Source organism: Choloepus didactylus, chromosome 7 (genome assembly GCF_015220235.1).
Source record: "Choloepus didactylus isolate mChoDid1 chromosome 7, mChoDid1.pri, whole genome shotgun sequence".
In the NCBI taxonomy this organism is placed as follows: domain Eukaryota; kingdom Metazoa; phylum Chordata; class Mammalia; order Pilosa; family Megalonychidae; genus Choloepus; species Choloepus didactylus.
The window spans coordinates 7522197-7541706 of record NC_051313.1 but is presented as its reverse complement, the minus strand read 5'-3'; the positions used below and the strand labels follow the sequence as shown (position 1 = coordinate 7541706).

Here is a 19510-nt window from a genome sequence, read left to right as displayed (position 1 = left end):
CTGAAAATTGAAACATACTTATGTCCACAATATTTACACTTTTTTCTTATAAAAACATTTTAATTTATATATTTAGCACAATTCTACCTCTAAGATATATTTATTTAAAAACCCAAGGCAAAAGCCCTGGCATTGATTTATTTCAAAAGACAAATCATTTTAGTATATTCTTCCTTGAATGGCCTGCAATTTCTTCATCTGATCTCAGAGAAGGCCATAAGTCCTATGCTTTACTTTATATTCTCACGATAAAAATTTAGTGGGTAGAAATCGTTTGCAGTGGGTAGCTGTTTTCATCTAACACAAAAAGGCTCTGAATTTCCAACATACAAGGTATCCTGCCGACTGTGTCCCACTGATTGCCAACAAGGAGTGTAACAAGTCCACTGCTACCATCCCATAGGTGAGCTCTGAGGAAGGTACTATAATTGGTTGAGCCAGGCAGGAGAAATAAAATGTGAAGAATCTTCTCTATCACTCTGATCCCACATGGATGTGAACCTTTTGTCTTCCACCAATGATGATCATTAAATCTGAGCTATGGTATGTTTTCTTCATAGTAAATGGCAAGCAGCTGAAACACTGTAGATCTTGTTTTGCATCTGTATCTAATTCGAAACCACATTTTGCACACTCAGTATAGGTATGTCAGAGAATTGAGTGCTATCTGAATCTTCTGGTAACAAGAAACACCAGCTCAAAAATCTGGAGTTAGATTAGAAACCCTGAAAGCTTATCCTCTAGGTGTGTTGCCAAGTCTAACATCGTCACAGATGATGATGCACTTTTTTTTTTAAATTTTGCTTTAAACTGAAATGCCCTTATACCATCATCATCAAGCCCTCACAGGATGACCAAGGTGTAGTATGCAATTCTAGGTTTTCTAACATGCAATTGCACTGAGCAAGAAGATATTTAATTTCCCAAATATAATCTCTTTTCCTGTGAAGTTGAGGGTACCAGGCTTCTCCAGGACCCCGTAAAATAAGCACATAATGTTGACCTTGGGACTATTCCACTGTTAGCAAAACTTTCCTTTGCTTCTGTCCTCTGTAATTATATAATGCCTCTGTCAGCATACTGATATCCACAACTCTTGGTATCACATGGACTCAAATGTCATGTTGAAGCTGCTCCAATTCTACAAACTCTATACTATTCACTTTCTGAAGTTGCCTCCAAGGAAGACCTCTGGGATAGGAATGCTTTGAGGACAATATGCCAGTAAGTGTTGAAGTACAACAGCACTAACTGTACTGGAATATTCTTCAGCTAAACAGAAAACTAATGCCCAAGATTTAATAACTGACTGGTAAATGTTGATTGAATTATTTGTCTCACCAACCCATTGATCCTCATGAATAGTAACATCTGTGAGTAAAATTATATACCTGTGAAATGCTGGAAGTGCCTGAAATGCTGCAGTCTCCACGGAAAAACCTTCTTCCTAATTTCTGATTGGTCGATCACTATAGTTGTTACTAAAGGTACTTTAGAGCCAGAATTTGTTCCTGATTTTATGTTTATTTCTTTCACATGACATGGAGATAACAACATGACTAAATAATTATACTTCCAATATTTGTAACCACAATTTTTTTATTAATGATTTTTTTAATATGCTTCAATTCAGACACATTGCTCTGGTCTGGTGTTATAGCAGGATCTCTTGCTCCGAAATCAACTTAGTTTTCTTAGATACCTGGAGGACTCTAGATGGAGATTTAGAATGGCCTGTTTTATCTTCAGAGGTCCAACTTCTTTCAGTAGAACTTCTTTGAAAGGTCCTCAGTTAGGAGCACAGTATTCTGAGCTGCATAATTCTTTGCATATCCCATTCGGTGGCAGTTTATCTTCAGAACTGAAAAGAGTATTTAAGTTAGAGAGGGGTGCCCAGGAAGTCTTCTGTGAGGAGACCTGAAGCGTGGGTGGAAGTCAGCCAGGTGAAGAGTCAGCTGCAGGCAGGGGGAACAGTGTGTGGGAAGACTTTGAGGCAGGGAGGAGCTCATCACGAGAAAGAACCTAATTAAGGCCTTGGTAGCTGCAGCTCCATGAGCTCAGAGAAGATGTCAACATGGGAAGAAAGAGAAGAAGGCAGAGGTCTTTTGACAGCCACTTGAAAAACATGATAGGTGTCTTTAGTCTAATTTAAAGCTCTATGGGGAGCCACTGAAAGGTTTAAATAAGGGACTTAACTGATCTGATGTACCTTTTAAAGAGACGGCTCTCACTGCTCTGTGGACAATGGAGTCCCAGGAAAAGTTAGGAAGCTGCTCTAATTCGTGGTATGTATATGAGAGATACTTGAGTTCATCTCCAGTTATTAAAGATTATAAAATAAATTATTTGTGAGACACTTACAATCCAATTATAACTCATAGAACAAAACACACTCAGTGTTAACCTCATCTATTTTGGTGTTCAGGCTTCCATCATTTATTGTTCTTTCTTGACCCACTTAGATTAATTCACACAAATCAAATGAAGTAAAGGGTCAACAATGGTACATCCAAAGCTTAAACTGCTATCCTTGAGCACTCTCCAGAAGTAAATAAAAGGCATTCATCTGAGGTTATAGCTATCATTGTTGGATAAAACCTGAATTATCAATAAATTTTTATATTGTAGTGTCCCATAGCCAAGTGGTGATAGACTGATCAAAATAACTAAAATACATTTATTATAGTGATGCATTTTCAGCCCTTTAAATATATCCTTATAGGAGTTTATTCATTTCCAAAATGTATTTATAATAGGATATTGGTGTAGAATATATTTATGTGAGAAAATGCCCTTAATTCCCTGCCTCTTTCAAGGAATCACAGCTATGGGCTGGCCAAATCCTGGCCCTTTCCCCACCATTTGGCTAGATTTTTGTTCTCATTGAGGCTGTAGAGAATGAATGAATTTCTGGCTTTCAGTTCCCCACAATTCCTCAGGTTGAAGGGTTATGCTAAATCCCTATTCATAAGTGGCTGGTTTCTGTGCTTCTTGTGTGGCTCAGAGAAGGCAGAAATTGATACTTACTAAGTCACCTCCCCAAGAGAGCTTGGGCTACTCTTACAAATTCTTTCCTTTAGCTTTCTAGGGGCCCGCCACCTTCTGCCCTTTTTACTTACCACTTTATTACTGCATAGTTGAATACTCAAGTGTAAGGCTCTTTGAATCCACCACCTGCTCCCTAGCATTCTTACATCAAATTTTGCAAAGAACATTCTGTCTCTGTAGTGATTTTTACAGTTGATTTTTTGTAGGACTTGTTTGCAGTTCTGCAAAAAATCTGTAGAAAAGTTTAGCAAAGAACAGAGAGTAGAACAAACTATTCATTCTGTTATAGTTCTGAAACATGTCATCAAATAATGATGAATAAATACCAAAAAAGCAAACCTAAAATTTTCAGTGGAAAAAAATGTTTTTTTTAAAAACTGTGCTAATTTCTACAAGAAATAGGTTACATTTTATATTTACATATATTTTATGGGCATTAAAAGTGTGACATTATTTTATTAAAATTACTTTAATGAATAAATAGCCTACTAAAAGTAATAGTTGAAGCTTATGGTTCCAAAAGTCATGTTACTTTATTTAGATTTTATTTTTGTTTACTTGTATTTTTAAACTGTTTGAGGGTATTGATCAGGTTTTTCTATACTCTGCTGCTTTAAAGGGCTCCAATCACTTATGGTATCTATTAGCTATTGATTGATCATGATCTGCAAACCAATTCCAATTCAACTCCTTCAATCCCCTGTCTGTTGCTTTCATATTACTCTTTTGTAGAAGACTGCCTAAGAACAGTTCTGAATTCTTTATGTCATATGTGGTCAAACTCTGTTTTTTTAATCATCTGCATTAAAAGATCAGTAGGATATGCTTCCAAGACAGACAACTTTACTATTTCATTAACAAATTCTCAGGATAGGAGACTAATAATAGTATTCCCTACTTTATAGGTTTATTGGCAAAGCTAATTAATTAATACTTGTAAATACAATTTAAATAGTCTTATTTTTTCCCACAGAAATGCACATATCATAAAGGAGATGTAAACCCTGCTTCAAACCACAAACTGACGTAGGGTTTAAAAAGCTAAGATATTCAATCAGAAGGTTATCTCTTAGAATTTTTCTTTAATGACTAACTCAACACTTAATTCATTAATATTAACCTTTTAATTTAAAATATAGCCTGATGTCAAATGTATATTAAAAAGAACTTTAGAGTTAGTATGATTTTGACCAGAAATTCTGCTTCCAGAAGTTTATTCCAAGAAAATCATAATGAAACACATGAAAGGTCTATTGATAAGACTATAGATTAAAACTGAATTTAGAAGAATGAAAAATAAACCAATGAAATGGTCAATGATAGGAGAAGGGCTAAAGAAATTGCATTCATCATTACTTCAATAATCTGCAATCATTATGAAATTATACTATGGAAGGATACTTTCTTAAATAGAAACATACACTCAAGATATTATTAACAAAAATAGCTATAAAAATCTGATCCTATTAAAACATGCATGGAATGATATGTTATCTAGAGTCTGTTTTAATATATACTATTAAAAAGCAGCAAGGCAGGATAGATGAATATGGGAAAAATGTTATAATTATTACAGCTGGTTGGTGGGAGCAGAAGGGTTTATTATAATATTTTTTCTCCTCTTGTTTATGCTTGAAAATAAATTTACATGATAAAAATATATTAAAAAAATCTTAATTTCTGTTTAGGAATGAACAGAGGTGAGATTGGAGATATTTATTAATTGTAGGAAAAATAAATAAAAACTAGTTTTTACTAAATTATAATAAATGTATGTGTATATAAGTGTTTATATGTGTTTATTTGGAATATGATGGGACCATTCTCAAACTTTATATTCTTTTATAATTTTTCCATATTTTAAAATATTCTGCAGTCAACATTTATTGTATTTATAATCAGAAAGAAATCAATAATTGTTATGAAGACTTGTATAGCCTGATAACAAACTTTATTTCACCATTGTACAGGGACTTGAAGTGAAAACCTTTAGTTTACCCGTTACCCAAATAGACGTCACTGAACTTTTCTGTAATTGAAGATTTAAAAAATAATCTTTTGAAGAATTTGTGAATAAGTTTCATTGATTGTGACATCAATAGACCATTTCTAATGAATCTGGCATGTTAGTGAATGAAAGATTGACCCAAATGTTACATCCAAGGCAGCAGAACATTTGTATTCTGGCAGGCAGGATCATTAGCCCATAGACTGTATTCATGGGGAAGGTATATTGATTTCAATGGCTTTATTGATTCTAGGTCTGTCAAACCTATCCACCTTACAGACTGACAGGCTGGCTTCACTGACTCCATCTTGTTGTAATATATAGTTGTTTTTAGAAAGTGCCATAAAAAGTTTCTGGCATCTGACCTTATCTATATAACATTCCTAACCTGCTGACTTTTCTTATTTTTCAAATATCTTTCATAAGGGGATAGTAAAATGGCTAATTTTAGCTTCTGTTATGTACAAAAAGGAAACCCAAAGGTAGGAACTATTGACAGATTCAGAGGTTTAAAAAATAGCCATAAGAGTTTGGTATATTTGAGATACAGCTTTCTGGATGAGAGACTTAAAGAATCTGAGTCCAACCTGCTTTTCCACCCTCCTTTTTTGACCTTATGGCTTCACTTGCCAAACACTCCTAAAAAGTCACAATAATTGTGGCTCTGCTGATTGTTTTTCTTTACCTTCACATTATTTCCTAGTGATTTATGTCTTACTAGAATAATTTCAACTCTCCCAAATCAAATTTGTTGAGTTTTTTACAAAGTTTTGATTCGGAATCTTTTGACATTTTGAATTCAATTTAAATTTATCACATAGTTCTACAGAAAAAGAAACTCGTTCTGCTTTTGTCACCCACTAAGTTGTGAAGCACATAAAATCTTTAAAAATTGGAATAATCTTTCTTTCACTGGAGTCATGTCATTATCAAAGGTGTCTAGAGTGATCATTGCAGATTATCTAAATTCTGTTTCTGAGTTTTGCATAATATTTCTGCCAAAGGTGTGAATAGCGTTGAAATCTGTTTTTAGTGACCTTGGGTTTAAGTGTATCTTTTCAAATTTAACCTATAACGTCTTACCAAAATCCTGCATCTACTTTCATTCATGACAATACACTGGCTATCTCAGCAATATTTTGTATATTTTACCATTATAGTAAACTTCCTTCTATTTCATGTCTTTAATGCCTTCCAATAAAATTAACCGTTCCACTTTCTTAATCAAGTAGTTAATACAAGTGGTAAATTGGGCAGTACTGTGGATTGCTGATAGATTTCTCCTTCTAGGTTGACATTGATCCATGAATCAATACAATCAGAAATAAAGACACAGAAAACAAACAAACAAATGTCTATTGGCAGTCTAACACATTGCAGGCTTTGCTAGATGATTAGCTTGGTAGCTATAGTTTTAGGTATTGGATTTTCACTACCTGGGTTTGAATCTTTTCTTTGCTCTGTTACCAGCTTCTTGACTTTAAACAATGATTTAACTTTTCCATTAACTATTTCCCCAAATGCAAAAGGTATAGCTATGAGTTAACCACTGTAGGATTGCTTTTGTAATTAAATAATTGCATATATCTGAAGCATTACAACAATGTCACTCACAGTAAACCTCAACAAATGCTGTCTATTGATATTTCATGCTTCCTAGAATTTATAGTGGCATTTTAATATTAAAATTTTATGCAGACTTATAATTTTTAAATTATCTTTATAATTTATGCCTGGTCAAAAATGCTACAACCCATATGCTGTGAAAATGGGGTCCCATTCGTGTTCCATATACATAGCTCTAGCCTTCATCAACTGCCATCTGCAGTTTCTTCGGCACAATCACAGACATATTCTACGCATGTACCAATATATGCGTCCTCTTTTTTTTCTAACACAAATTAGAGAATACTAATAGTACTAGCTTAAGCTTCTTATTTCACTTACTGTCTTGGCATTTTTATGGTTCACCAAATAAAAAAGAATCTCATTCTTTTGTCCTACTTGTGTCTATTAACCTGCCTCTCTACTGATGGTTTCTTAAGTTGCAACTCTTTCCTTTTTCTATCATAATCAATGCTGTGATAATCATATATATATTTGAATACATGGATGAAGATATCTGTTGGAGAAATTCATGGAATTAGACTTTATGGTTAAAGAGGGTATCTTTTAAAAGCTATATAGCTATTGTCAACATGCTGCCTAATTTATTAACTTGTATTTTATAAATACAAAACATATATTAACTTACATGTTTCTAATTTGTTAATTTATATTAATAATATGTATTTTGCTGATTACATTGTACTACTGCATTTAACATGACATGCTATACAGTATATAAGATTATAGATCCAGTATAAATATGTTTCTTGATTAATTTATTTATATTATGATTTTTATATTGTTCAGTTATTCACTTCTGCTTTCCTCTGATTGATTTTATTGTTCCTTATGCATCTTCTTTATCATATTCAGTTTTTATTTTTTATTGGTTTTAACATTTAAGCCTTTTAATTTCCTTCTGTTCAGTGATTCCTTCATATTCAGTACAGTATGATATGTAGTATTTTATTGTATTTTATTTCCTCAATCTGCTGTTCTAGATTTTATTTTCTACTGGACTCAGTGGTAGCTGAAAGTGTTCTTTTGCTAATTTGTAGTGTTTATTTGTGTTTTGCATTAATAATTTCTAATTCTACTATATTGTAAACTAATATGATTTTTATTATTTATGTATTTTACAGTTTATTCCATGCTTTCAATCATCCTACATATGACAAATGTTGAAAACATTCCTTTGAAAAAGATTTTGTGAAGCAGAATTGTATTTCCAAAAGACATAGGTAAGACAATGATATGAAAAGAAGGAAGGAAAAAGATGGGAGGTGGGGTGGCAGTGGTGAGTTGGGATGGAAAGCCTGGATTCTCCTTGGCTTTGGTAGAGGCTATGGAGGCCCCGGGAGCCATGAGAGCCAAGCTCTGTCTGGCCTCTCTCCTGGTGTAGAACCACACGTGGAGAGAGGAGATCTCGTTTTCTTGCTAAAACTTTCCATTGATTCAGTAAAGACTTTCAACAGATAGGCTTTTACTTTTGAGTTCTTTTTTGAGTTTAAGGAATTGCTTTCTAGAAACCAGTTTCTTTTTTTAAAATATAGAAAACAACTTTTTAAAGTGTACATATAATTTCTAAATCAGTAGACGCAAGTTCATTTTAAAGGCCATGTAAAGAGTGAATGCCATGCAATATCGTGTCAATTTATTCGGATTATGCACATCTTTATACTGGGGTGAAAAGAAATTCAAACCTCACCATAAAACTTAAGCAGGTTTTTAAGACAAAACTGGCATTTCTTCATTGTAGATTTATTAGTCACCTTATAGAACAGGATCTTAAACTGCTTTTGTTTTTCTACTTTCCAAAAAGTTAATGCAATTGTTGAGGCTTTTAACCAAGAAACAACTTAAGGAAGGAGTTGGGGAATTTTTCCCCCTTTTTGAATATTGCTTAAATTTGGCAAAAGCATTTCTAGTTTTTAAAACCAAGTTGAAGAAAATGATTTTCTTGTTTGCTGATGGATTTGTGTGATCACTGATGCTAAACATAGCTGATCTGTGGTATAAAAAATGGTTCTTGTTCTGCATATTTATTCACATGCCAGAAATAGTATATATTGTATAGAAAAGTACACATTTTTCAGAAGCCTTTATATGTCAAGCTCTATTTAAGCAATATTGGAATTTGTAATGTCAACCTTGTTTTCTTTTATTTAATAAACTGGATACACACACACACACACACACACACACATATGCATACACACAATGGAGGGAAGGAAGTACTTAGGCAAAATAATAAAAGAAAAATCTTCTGAGCTGAAGACTTGAGTCATTAGACTGAAAGTGTTCCTGGAGGTGTAGCAGGTTGAATGATAAAATACACACACCTAGACATACCCTAGAAAGAGTCCTGGGCTACACAGACCTGACAAAACAACCTGGAAGGCTACTAGACCGTAGGGACAATATAATCATAGAAAAAGCAGATCAGAATGACTTTGCAAACCCTGGAGGCCAGAGGACTTTAGGCTATTTTTGTAGACTTCTGAAAGTAAAAGACTTGCATTTTGCCTATGAATCATTCACTTTTATAGTGAAAGATATTTGCAGATGTTTAGGATCCAGACAGTATATTTCCATGAACTGCCTCCCTAGGAAATGATTATGAAAGAATTTAACAAAATGACAAATAAATTGAAACAGAAATATCAAAATAGGGAATAATAGAGAAGAAAGAAAGAAATGGTGACCAAAAATGTGTGTGTGGGTGTATGTCTATATGTTAAAGTCTAAACATAATAATAATAGAGGAACTGGAGATATGTGTGTATGTATAAAAGCATTAAACATCTATTTTTCAAATAGAAAAAGAGACAAGGGAAATATTTAATTATAATGTAGAACTAATGGTGCAAAACTGAGGATTTGAGTTGAGGAAGACAGAGAACTCTAAAATTTCTCACCTGGTGCAGACTTAAAGAGGCTGTAAAATACTGCAAACATCTCATTTATTAGAGGAACACGTAGATGAAGAAGGTTTGATTTTATTGTCTGATATATGAATTGGAAAAGGGAAGGCAGTTGCTGTGAAGTGGTAATGTTCAGTAGAATTATTCAAACTCCCATAATAAAAATGTTATTTAAATGTTCAGAGGTTATAGAAAAAAGATGGAAATTGTCCAATTCATTTTATAAACCTGTTCTAAGGTGAATACTAAAGCTTGATGGAGATTGCAGAAAAAGAGAAAAGCATAGATCAATTTCACTCAGTAATAGATAATCTACATAAAATATTAGCAAATGGATGCTAGCATATGACCAAAATGCTTGATTGCAGAATTGCATGGATTGTTTAATAGGAAATTAGCAACAAAAATCATTAAATGACAATTAAAAAAAAAACTACACTCACATCAATATATATTCATTAGGAATTTGATGAAATCAAATTATAAAGGAAAAAGAAATTAAATAGGAATAGAACATTAAACATGGCACATACTATTTAGGTAAAATCAAAAGCAACCACCCATGAGAAAAAGTAAAACTGTAAAGCCATTCTCATTAAATCAGGAAAAAATAGAAATGCACACCAGCATCATTATTATTCAACAATATTTTTGAGGTGCTAGCAAGTGAGGCAAGACAATGTAAAGCACTCAGTATATGTTTGAAAAATATGTTTTTTTTTTCTTTTTGTTGGTTACATCATTGTAAATCCATAAAATCTAATAGGATCTCTTCAAAACTATTGGAAATAACCATAACATTTTTTAAGTGGCTCTATACAAAAGCATAAAATCACTAATTTCCCACTCTAATATTGGTAAATTACTTGAAATGAACATGGGAAATATTATTTATATTGTTTTGCAGTAGTGGAACTGGGATTTCAGAGAAAAAGGATACTCTCAGAAATAGTATGTGGAAATATGAAATGTTAGTTGTTTCACTTAAAATATATGCTAGTATCCCCTGCTCCAGAAATTCACCCCTGAGATTATATTCTGTAAATACACAAGCAGCAGAATATAAGGAAATATGTACAAGCATGTTTATCTTGTTTATAGTAAAGAGACAAAGCAACCCCCCCACCCAATACTTGTAAAAAAAGTGAATACCATTATTTGAGAGAATAGCTAAGGAAAGTTTAATATATTAATTACGTATCATGCAGCCCTTAAAGAGAAAAGTTGTGTCTCTGCTGTTGACCTTGATGCATCTCCTTGATGTATTCTAAAGGGAAAAGGGAGAGGTACAGGAGAACTTGCAAATACACTTCTGCAGAACAAACTACGATTAGAAGCTTCTGTGGATGCATATATATTCATGCTGGTTTATCAGTACATGATCAAAGGGAATACTGTGGAAAGAACATGTTGAAATCATCAGCTACTTGGTTGGGAGAGAGTATAGGAGAGGAAAGGGTAAAGATACAAAAAAAAAAAAAAAAAAAATAGAGACAGAGTATCCGTGATTTAAAAAGTTTCATATGATACTCAAATTATATAAAAGTTTATGTATGCATGGGTGCTTCTGTACATGTGCATAAAGTGATTCATGAAAACCAGATCACTGCAATCTCAAAAAGAAGAGATTTAGGATATTTTAACCTTTTTTCTTATATGCTTCCATTTTGCTTAATTTTTCCCATTACTTATTACTTTATTTTTATTGTCATAAAATAAGCTAGTTTCATTAAACCACAACAAGAAATGCTAATTTAATGGCCACTAATAAAATATTTTAGGCATAGATTCTGAATCGATTGATAGTTTATATAGTTTGTGAGTAAACACCAAGCAATGGGTCTGTTATGGACTAATTTAAAATGTACATTGCTCATGCAATATTTTTCTTCTCCATGGAGATAAATTTCATTCTGTTAATAGATGGGCCTCTTCCTATGAGTATGACTTTCAATGGCAATCAAAGGGTGCTGTTTTAGGACATTTTCTCATTTAGATAGGTATATTTGTTACTTCTGTGGATAGTCTTCCTTTATGTTATCAGTGTGGTTGAGATTAATAAAATGGCAGCATTTTATTTTATTAGTCGCTATTTAAAAGGTATACGACATGTTCAGGTTATAACTCTCCCAAGATGTCCTTGGTGTCTTTGAGGATGTGAGATATTTCTGCCTAATTCCAGTGACAGTGACTTGTTCTAAGAAAGCCAACACTGCTGCAATTGTTCTGTGCTAACATTCTTATGGATTAATAATAATTTTGTCCAATTTTACTTTACAAACAAACCATTTGCATTTCTCTCACATGTAAGATAAAATCCAAATAAAACGATCCTTAGGTTTCAGCACTATTTATATAATGACAGCGGACCAACTAGTTTTATCTCTGGATGTATTTGTTTTTCACGTTTTCATCACCCCTGAGAAAGGGGTGCAAGGAAAGTCTTGTTATGTTTCCACCATGTGTAATTTATGCTTCCACTGGACACCATTCATTCTACTGCAGCACCAGTCAACTTTTTTCTACCACATTTAGTTTTATAATTGTATTCCTATATGACCTAACACCGCTCTTTGGTTAAACGGGACCAAGTCTAGCTCTGAGAGTGAGGATAAAACAAATATTTCCTTTTAGGTTAACCAAAACACATATATGAGATATTGAATGTGGTTGATGTGTTTTAGGGCTATAACTGGTGCCCATAATAATTGCATAAAATAATTATCTTAGGCCAGTATCTCTTCATTGTTTTACTGGCAAATATTTAAACACCAACACTCTGAAAGAAAAAAAAAACAGTCCTGATTTGTAGTGTTGGTGATTTCCATGATGTAAAAATTCCCAACCCAATCAATTTCAAGCCAGCAAAGTCACATCAACTGCTCTAACAATTCCTGAACATTTAACCATGGCACTGACAAGCCAACTCCAGCACCGACTGGGGCCTGCTATACTTCAGATGTAACTGGAATGTTGGAAAGTGTTAGACTATCCATTTTCAGCTTATCTCCCTTCTGAAGGAGCCAATTCCCAATTGGACAAGAGACTTTCTGATAGTCTGGTTATGTTACCCAAACTAGATAGACCCTTAGCTGGTTTCTGCTCTGTAGCTTCCTCAATAAAATCAAACAGGTAGTCTAACTACATCATTCTATTAATCAAGACATTTTTCAAGAGTTGGAATGGGAACAATCATATTCTAATTCATACTTCGGCCCATATAACAGTTACACTGGAGTTATACTTTTTCAAAATGTTTTTTCTTAATAAAATCAATAATTTAAATTCATAGAATAAGAGTCCTTTGGGATCAAATTAAAAGGGGGATTTTCACCTATACCATATTTTATCACTTCCTGTTGGGATGAATTATGTTCATGTTCAAGTTACTCCACTTCCTCTGAACTATGTACAATAGTGAGTACAGCTGTATAAAAACATGGGTTCCATACCCAATTATTTTAGCTTTGGAAAATTTCAATTCAATTTTATCCTTTCATTAGGCCTTTTAGACAGAGAATCATTTGTTGGACTAAGGATCTTAGAGATCGATGCCAAATCGGTTCAGGTTCTGGGAGCCACCACGCAGCTGCTGTTTGGAGAGGGAGGGAATAGTAGCCAGACAGAGTTAGCTCATGGGATCCTCAAGGAATCATCCCAGAAAATTCCTTGGTGAACGGCCTTCTTCTTACAAAGCTTGGCCAAGAACTTGACTGCAATTTTCTAGTTACTTTCTACGTGGCAATCGGCTGCCATTTCAGCATTTGTATCCTTAGGACAATGGTGAGGAGGTGCCCGTTTAATATAAACCTGAAGGTTTGAGAAAGCACAAGCCAAAGATACTTTGGAAGGTTCTCTGTAGGTTTCTGAAATCCTTCCCTTTAGTTCTGGATCTAGGTTGTCTATTTTGTCCCTTTTACTCTCTGCAGCATTTTCACTGCATGATAAAAATCAACTCAAGTGTGACACTGAATAGCAACATCAACAAAATGAAATAACCATGTAGAGGCTGAGCAAATAAAATTCTGTTTCTAAATATAGTATTTCACTGCAACACTCTTAAAGTCTACAAGACCTCTTGGAATAACAGAAAATACAGTATAGGAATGACACGAGCACAAGGATGCATGGCAGCAATCCACAGACCTCCAAAATATTTTATTGAGTTAACAGGTAAAATGGCAAGTTGTTGTAACTACCCAGGCAGAGAAGTAAAGTAATAGGTTCAAGTGTAAGAAGAAATGCTCAAGTTAAACATTATGAAGAAAAATTATTAGAAATTAAATTATTAGACAGGTGTTTCTAGGAAGATCTAGAATCTACAATTTTAATTCAGTTTTGATTGAAGGAACATTCCTTACCCCCTTTACTTCAAGCTTAGAAGATGTTTGCTATGAGTTTCTCTGAAAGGACTTAAACAGAGAAAAGCCTTCTAGATTTTTCCATGAACCCTTGTTTTGACACCAATGGAGAATAAAGTAGCAGCTGCTCTCTCCAATTGTGCAAATTCCGGAAGAGGTGGTTCTACTTGGTGTCTGTAGCTAACTCAGCTGCTCTAGATTTGAAGTCACTTCCTCCTCTTCTTGTGTCCACAAATGCCTGCTAAGTGAGGAGCAGGAAGGAGGTGCAACAAGGAGCCACCCTGCAGGAGGAACCCCCTGTCCCTTCACGGTTTGGGGTTAACACCTTCAGGGTTTGTAAGAGCATTTCCTGTTAAAGAACAACACACTTTTACCACACATGACATGTCATGTAGCCGGGTCTGCATTCCGGTCACAGCCCTGGCTTCTCCCGGGGATGGAGGAGTGATCTACTTTATAGTCGAGTTTGGGAGATAAATAGAGCACAGTCTTCAGCTCAAGCAACATAGCTCTGAGCTGCCCCATCGTGCTCATACTTTTTGTGTTTTATAAACCAAGGGAGTTGGGGAGAGGGTTTTCAGCATTCCCTGTGACTGGGGTACGGGGTGGAAAGGTCTATGAATTTCTGACATTTGGTGTTAGGAAGGCTATTGTTGCAACACATACCATTGCTAAGTCCTGCAACCCAGCCCTTGGTGGTAATCCATATGATGTTTTACTCTCTGGCTCCATTCATTTTCTTATTCAACAAATGGTTCAGAACTTAGGTTAGGAAAGCACTGGGTGTTATGTACTGGGACCTGCATTACTTAGAATGGGTGAAAAATTCTTGGGAATTTGAACAAACAATTTCTGAGCCTCCACTATGCAAAATAGAACCATCCTGGCCGTCCTAGACAAATGCTAGTTCCAGTGTGCCACACATTGTGGGAAGACATAAAGTAGCCTTTTTCTTGATTTAGTTTGATTCTGTTCAAAACTAATTCCTATTAGGGCTCAGAAATATTTGAAGCAATCAACAGGTATTACAAATTATACCCCACACTCACTAAAAGTGAATGAAAAAATTAGGAATAAAGAACAGAAAATAAAGTTTTCTAAAATGATCCCTATTTTGCCTGCATGTGCATGTGTATATTTGTGCCCTGTGCATCCATGTGTGTGTGTATCTCTGTGTGTGCACATATATGCATGTGTGTCTGGGTGCATATGTGTGTGCACTGTGCACGCACGCCTGTGTGTATCTGTGTGTGCACATATATGCATGTGTGTCTGGGTGCATGTGTGTGTGCACTGTGCATGCACGCATGTGTGTATATCTGTGTGTGCACATATATGCATGTGTGTCTGGGTGCATGTGTGTGAGTGTGGATGTGGTAGATTATGCAATTACACAGTGATCACCATCACTACATTTGTTTCGATAATATCTTCGGTACTGAGAGATTGTGTGCAGACCCTGTGTCATGGTTCGGACCTGTATGAACCCCAGAAAAACATGTTCTCAAACTTAATCCACCATCTGTGTGGGCGTGAACCCATTGTAAGACAGACCTTTTGATGAGGCTACTTCAGTTAAGGTGTTTTCCATTTCCCACTTCAGTCAGGAGGGGTTTTAATCCAATTTCTGGTGTCCTCTATATGTAGAATGAAATTCAGACAGTGACAGAAAGCCCCAGAGGGAGAATCCAAAGATGAACATCAACAGAATCCAGAACAGAAGGGAGAGACCAGGAGATGCTGCCATGTGCCTCACTGTGTGACAAGCAAAGGACCAACGATCACCAGCAGCAGCCCCAGAACATCACAGTCTTTGGGGAGAAAGCATCGCTTTGATGATGATTGATTTGAATGTTTTTCCTAGCCTCGAAACCGTGATCCTTTAAATTCCCATTGTTTAAGCCACACCTTTGCATGGTATTAGTTTGAACAGCAGCCAAGGAAACTAAACCACCGTGGATGAGGGGCCACAAGGCCACTGTCCCAGTCTCCATCGCCGCTGCCCTTGCCACACCCATGGATGTCTGTTCAGGCAGTGCTAACCCTTTGGGAAATTACCATGTGACCCTTTCTCCATATGTTAAAAAGCAGGGATTCTTGACTTCTTTCAGCAGAGTAAGGATCTGCGGTCGCGTTTACTGCTTCAGTGGGGCGGCTGGTTGCTGAACCCTTGGCTCTCGGACTTGCTCGGAGGGTACCGGCGGCGGGGGCTCTTTCCCGGAGGCGAGGGCGAGGCGGGGGACTTGGCCAGGTCCCCGGCGGTGGCGTGCAAGGTGTGGAGGGCGGCGCGAGGAAACAGGTGGGATGCTTTTCTCAGGAGGGTAAAACCAAGAGCCTTTAATCAGGGGTGAGCACAAGTTATATAGGCTGGCATAGAGGGCGGGGGTTGTTTGAAAAAGGGGCGGGAGTTGCTCTGGCAACGGTGCATGCGCACTGGCGGTGGCGGGAGTTGCTCTGGCAACGGGGGTGGCGGGCAAGATAAGGGGGGCGGTTTTCTCTGGCAAGCTTCCCTTAACGATTGTATTTTGGGTGAGGAAATGGGGCCTGCATCCGGCCTCACTTTCTCAGGCCCTGGGGGCTGTGGAGGGCGCTACCGCTCGTGCCCACCACCCTCCCCAGGGGCGGATCCGGTCCCCCGGCCCAGGCCCGCCAAGTTGAAGCACGTAATCAGTATCCCGCAAGGATCCTTCCTCCAGAAAAAAAAAATAATAATAATAAAAATAAATAAATAAAAGCATTAAATAAAACCAAAACAAGCATCAATGCAAACATAAATTTTACATAAATTTCAGGGAATTTCTGAATTTCCTGAAATTCATAGACATAAGGTTAAGACTCAGGCACTAGAAGAGATATTTTGAAAGTTATGCAGATGCACATTTAGTGTTGAGATGTAAAGCAAACAAAGGAATGTGTTCACTGTGTAAGGGAATTTTCTAAAACATATTATCATGATCATCTCACTACAGAAAGGAGACAGAACAGTAAATTAATATGTTTATGCTCAGCAGCACAGTTTGTGTTTGTTGAGTTTTATAAATAATCAGAAATTACTTCATAGAATTTACTGATTTTTGGCTGTAACAGTTTCTTAATTTCTATGGAGTCATTACGTTTTGTCCATCAACATCACTTCAAATCATTGCTTCTCTCAGGAGATCTAAGGAGGATCTAAATCTAAATCGATGACAAGGAAACCTCTGTAAACTTTTAATGGCTTTAGTTCTTTGAAGCAAGTAGTGCTTTTTTACCTCTGTGGGGTAAAAAAAAAAACAGAGAAATATAGGGGCCCACCGCAGTCAACTCAGGATTCAAGAGGACTCATTACACATTTTAACTGCTCCTCCCCCGATATATTTATACACAAAAGTCACAGAATGGGGTAAAGTTGTGATATTATGGAACATAATTCCTCTCTCTCTCTCCCTCCCTTTCTCCCTCTTTCCTTTCCTTTTTAGAGTGCCTGGAGGGTATTGGGTCTTGATTTCAGTCACAGGGTGAGAGGGCTCCTTAGGGCTGATTCTCTTTGTTATTAAGGTGTACAACAAAGTGCTGTAGAGTTCACATGTGAAGTTCACACTTTTTAGTGGACAGCTCTGTGAATTTTGACACACAATATTGATACACCACCAGAGTCAAGATACAGAATAGTTCAGTCACCCCAAAATACTGCCTTGGGCCTCTTTGAAGGCAACACTGTCCCCTACCCCCAGCACCAGGACAATAGAGGCTTGTTATCTGCCCCTACATTTTTGCTTTTGCAAGAATGTCATAAAAATGGAACGAGCCTTTTGAGTCTGGCTTCTTTCCCTTAGTACGATAAACTTGTTGGTGCTGGTCAATCAGTAGTGTGCTCTTTTTTATTGCCAAGTAGCGTCCCACTGCAGAGGATGTGCTTCCTACAGCTTATCTCCCTGTTCTCTAGTTGAGGGACAGTTGAACTGCTCCCAGTTTTGGGATATTACAAATAAAGCCACTGTAAATATTTGCATGTAAGTTTTAATGTGAACAGAGTTTTCCTTTTTATTTTTATATTTCGTAAGTTTCCTTTTTACTTGAATAAATATCCAGGAGTGGGATCGTGGGCTGATATGGTAAGTGTATGTATAACTGTACAAGAAACTACCAAACTGTTTTCCAAAGTTGCTGTACCATTTTACATTCTTACCAATAATATTTGAGAGTTCCACATCCTCCATTTCCTTGTCAGCATTTGGCACTTACACCATTCTTATAGGCATGTCATGGTGACCAAGCTAGTTCCAGAAACCCAAATTCCTCTGGAAAATACAGAAAAATGATCAGGAATATTCAACAGATTCTTTCTCCATTGCCTCACTTTATGTAGAAAACTAAGATGGCGCACCCTCATCATAGATAGCTAATTAGACCCTATTATGTGGCAGGCTTAGTGCCCACAACCCACCCCCCATCATTTTATTTAGCAAGGCCTAGAACTTCATTCATTCTTCATCTTCAATCCTCTCACCTCCTTTGACGTTTAAACCACTTAGGATTTGAACTTGTACCCTTTTAAATCACTGCCTGGCTTCTTGGTAGACTCCATGAGGATGGGGACATGGACATTTTTGTTGGGGTTGCATCTCTGTCCTTAATCCAATGCAAGCTTGAAACAGGCACTCAATACATATTTATTTATCAAATGGGTGAATTAGTCATGTTTACCAATGCAAAAAGTTTAAGCAGCGTGGGTGTCTTTTTAAGTGTTTAGACTTAGACTATATTTTTCTTCTCATCTCTTTGATCAGAATAATTTCCAAGTAAATTTTATATTATTTCCAGATTTTATCTGCACCTTATTTATTACTAAAACTGTTCTCCATTTCTTTTCAAGGTGCTACTGTGTAAATATTCCGCAAAATACCGTTAACCACATTTTGGTCAACAGTCTAGTGTCTTCTTCCATCTTTAAAAAAAGGTCGTGTTTAAGATTAGATGCAGTGATTGACTCTCTGTCAAACATCCAGATTTTCATCAGTTACCATTTCTCAAGGCTTTGTTGTTTTCCGGTCATAAAGATAATGTTATTCATAGATGGTTTGATGCACATAAATTTTAACGAATTTTTCAAAAACATAACTCATAGAGAGCATTAATGCTAAGAATATAAGTTTGACTTCTTCAACATCTGAATTTTCATTAATTGCTTACTATGGAAAAAATTTAGAATGTGTTTTCTAATTTGTTTGCACAGCATGTTTTAAACAGAGTTTTCAAACTTTAAAGTTCTATATCTCCTTGTTAAATTGTAAATTGAAAGTTAGCACCTTTTTGTATATACGTTATTATTTTACAATAAGGAAATAACTGAAACCATGGTACTGTAAATCATAACATTTTTGGAAATTTCCTTTAACTACTTGTTAAATCATATTTTGAAAGATGTTACCTTTTGTATATACACTATATTTCATTATAAGGAAATAACTGAAACTATGGAACTGTAACCCATAATATTCTCTGCAATTTGCTAACTACTTATTAAATTGTGCTTGGAAAGTTATCACTACCATGTAAATGTGTTATATTCTACAATAAAA

At 35.8% G+C, this 19510-nt stretch overlaps 1 pseudogene; it reads right to left on the bottom strand.

The window, feature by feature from the left end:
- Positions 1–230: 230 nt before the first annotated feature.
- Positions 231–14474, bottom strand: LOC119540460 (annotated as a pseudogene).
- Between the last annotated feature and the right edge of the window lie 5036 nt (positions 14475–19510).